This window comes from Ailuropoda melanoleuca, chromosome 4, assembly GCF_002007445.2.
Source record: "Ailuropoda melanoleuca isolate Jingjing chromosome 4, ASM200744v2, whole genome shotgun sequence".
Taxonomy (NCBI): Eukaryota; Metazoa; Chordata; class Mammalia; order Carnivora; family Ursidae; genus Ailuropoda; species Ailuropoda melanoleuca.
The window spans coordinates 72,921,357-72,924,942 of NC_048221.1; positions in this window are offsets into that span (position 1 = coordinate 72,921,357).

Sequence of the window (3,586 nt, forward strand, 5' to 3'; positions counted from 1 at the left end):
TGCCCTCCCCCAAGGATCCACTCATGGATTCAACCTGGGCCTTACAGAGCCCCACAGCAGGGATGGAATGTGAGTAAGAGCAGGAACAGCCCATGTCCAATCTCCCTAGTCCTCCCTGGGCTTGTTTGACTTGAGCACTTGACTCCCGGGATGTTAAGCAGAGGCCTACTTGGTTAGGGTGCATTAGTCAAATATGGGACATAGGCTGGGAGTCTTCCCTAGCAGAAATGGACCCCTCCCTGACCACTGCCTGGCCCCCTAGCATCTCCGAAAGGGACAAGCATCTCAATGGTCCCAGCTGTCTGGCTTGGAGGTGTGGGGGAGGGGGGAATGTAGGCCTTTAATCTCTCTCTCTTGATGGAGAGAATGGACAGTGCCACATTAATAAGCTCCTCCCCCAGGATAAGAACTGAGGTGGGAGACTCCCAGATGGAATAGATCCTCCAGGATCCCTTATTAGGCATCATGGAGTTTCTAGTCCCCAACCTGCATACATTCAGGGAGTACAGACATTTGGAGGCAAAACTAGACAGTCGGTGCTTAATAATTCACCACATTGCATGTAAAATATCTCATTCCAATCAAAAGCATATACTGATGCAAGGCGCCCACAGTGAGGGACATTTGTTGGACAGGTACGTTCTAAGATCATTTTACATCTGCCTGAGAGAACACACCTGCCCTAATGAGAGCTATCCAGAAAAATGGCCTGAATGTTGGAGGGTCAAAGTGGTTGTTATTTGAACCCACCTTAGGGATGTGTTTGCATCTGAGGGGGTGACTGGTTATCTGAAAAGCTAAAAGAGAATGACACCACTGGGACCAAGCAACCCAGCTCTGGACACTTTAACTTGGGGAAAAGAACGTAATTCTAGAACCTACCCATTTTTCGGTGAAGCAAGAAGTGGTAGGGACACTTAATTGCCATTAACAGAAAACCCAACTCAAAATGGCTTAGACAACAACAGGAAATCACAAGGTAGGCTGGCCCCAGCAATGGTTAACATAGCAGCTCGAGGCCCCAGGTTCCTTCCACCTCTCTGCTCGGCTATCCTTGTCACTGTTGCCAGCCTCTGGGAGCTAGACGCTCCCAGTGGCTGGGCACAATATCCAGAAGAGTAAGAGATCATCTCCTCCTAGGAGTACGAGGTGAGAAACCTTCCCCTGGAGCACGCCCAACAGACATCCTCTTATATCTCCTTAGCCAGGATTGGGTTACATATCCATGCCTAAGCCAAAGGAATGGGACCACAACGATTGGCTGGAGCCAATCAGGACCCACCTTCTGAAGCTAAGGATGGGCCCAACCTGGGCTGAAACAGGAGGCTGGGGGGGGAGGGGGGGGGGAGGGGGAACAGGAAGCAGATGCTTGAATTAAATCAGGTTGTCTTAGTGAGGAAGAAGCTACATTCCAGTGAGAAGGCCAACCCCAGGAGCTGGCATATGGCAGGTACCAGCTGCATACAGTCCTTTACTTTTAAGAGGCTTGCCAAAGGGCACAGTGCTCTAAGTGGCAGAGCCCGAACTCGAAACCCACAAAGAGGCAAGCAAGAGCGCTAAAGATACACCGGGCTTATTCAGGTATCCACCAGGACAGCGCCCATGAGGAAGGGCCCTCCTTCTCTGGGAAGGGGCAATCCTGAAAGTGAGGGCCATTGCAATAGCTTTCTGGGGCCGGGGACCCCCCACACCCCACTCTGCAAGTCCCACCTCTGCCAACATCCAGCCAGCCCAGCTCTCACACAACAGCTGTGTTTTTCCACCTCTTCTGTACAAAATAACTGCAAAAAGTCTGACGGTTTTTCCTCTGTCCACGTTTGATTTATGGCTACAATCACAAGCTTTCCTTCACTCTGTCCGAATGCCAACAGATATCTTTTGCAAGTCATCAGTGCTGCCATCCTAGCTCCTCTCTCAAATCCCCACATTCCGAGATATTAGGCCCTGCCCACCGCCCCCCGTGCCCCCCGCCCCACGCCCGCCCACAACTGGCTGGGTCTGGGCTGCCTGGGATGCATCAGAGTTGGGTGAGAAGCTGAATGAGCTCTTTCAACAGGGACTCTGAAAGATAGGGGAGGCTACTCTCTCTACCCAGCATCCACGTGGGATGGCTCAGGAAACCCTGTCTGCAGCCAAGGAGTGGGGGGACTACCTCCCCAATGAGATCTTTATCAAATGCTTCACAGGGTTCCCATCTTTAAGAACAGACAAACCTCTGGGCCATGACTGATACGTACCCAGCTTCACTTCTGCCCCTTTTTGCTGCCCCCGTAAAATAACCACTCTGGAGTCAGGGTACTTGCCTCTCTGTATCCTGGGTTCCTTCTGTAAAATGGGGCTCACTAGCCCCCACCCTACAGAGCTATTCTGGGATTGAATAGGATTAGATTTAAATCCTTGGTTGAGTGTCTGACATATAGTTAAGTGTTCTCTACCTGTCAGTCTTTATTATCACTATTATTTGCATTTCTTTTCTAATCTAGAGTAACTATTACCTCTGCTGCAGGGGCAGAACCCAGGTTATCCCCACAGGACATCACAGTGATTCTCACAACCACTAGGAGGACAACGCCCCTGTCTTGGAAATGAGCAAACCCAGGCCCCAAGTTGCTAGGAACTTGTCCAAGCTCTCCGTAGCCAGGAAGTGAGAAAACAGATTGTAGCCCAGAGCCACCACTTTTCCACGACACCAACTGCCTTGCAACTCCATTTTATCTGAGTAATATACGTATATATTTGGGGGGTGAATTTGGAGAAACTGGAGAATCTGAGATGTGGGAAAAGAACATCATTCACTTAGGATACAATGCCACAGTTCCAGAGGTCACCAGACATCCTGGACCTCCTCTAAGAAGGCAGGCAATGCAGAACCCTCTAGACCTTCCCCATCTGTCACCTGATTCTCCATAATGAACCTAGAAAACTTGGTAAAAAGAAAATGGCCTCCAGGGCCTTCATGAAAGCAGTCTGCCAGACAAACAAAACAACAATAAAACAAACAAAAGGAAGGGAGGGAGGGAAGGAAGGAAGGAAAGAAGGAACAAGAAGTCAGGCAGGTGTGTTAGGGCTGGGGGGAAGGTACGGGTGTGGCCCTTGGCCCTGGGGAGGGAAAGAGTTCTCTCTCTCCATTCCCACAGCGCTCCTAGGCCAATTGAAGGATGTCATTTGGGCCACTGTGTTAGTGGGTTGGCATCACTCTGTCTGTTTAAAAGACCTAGTGCCAGGCGCCTGGGTGGTTCAGTTGGTTGAGTGTCTGCCTTTGGCTTGGGTTTTGGTCCCAGGGTCCTGGGATCGAGTCCCGCATTAGGCTCCTAGCTAAGTGGGGAGCCTGCTTCTCCCACTGCCTGCTTCTCCCTCTACCTGCTTGTGTTCTCTCTCTGTCAAATGAATAAATAAAATCTTAAATAAATAAATAAATAAATAAATAAATAAATAAATGACCTAGTGCCCTAGGGCTGGCCCCTTGCAGGCCAAGTCAGAGCAGTGCTGAGCTGGGGGCTCAGCCCAAAGAGGAAAGGCCCATGGATAGCTCTCCCTTCAAACAGATGTTTCTCTGTATGTGCCCTCACCTGGCTTGTCGCAAGTA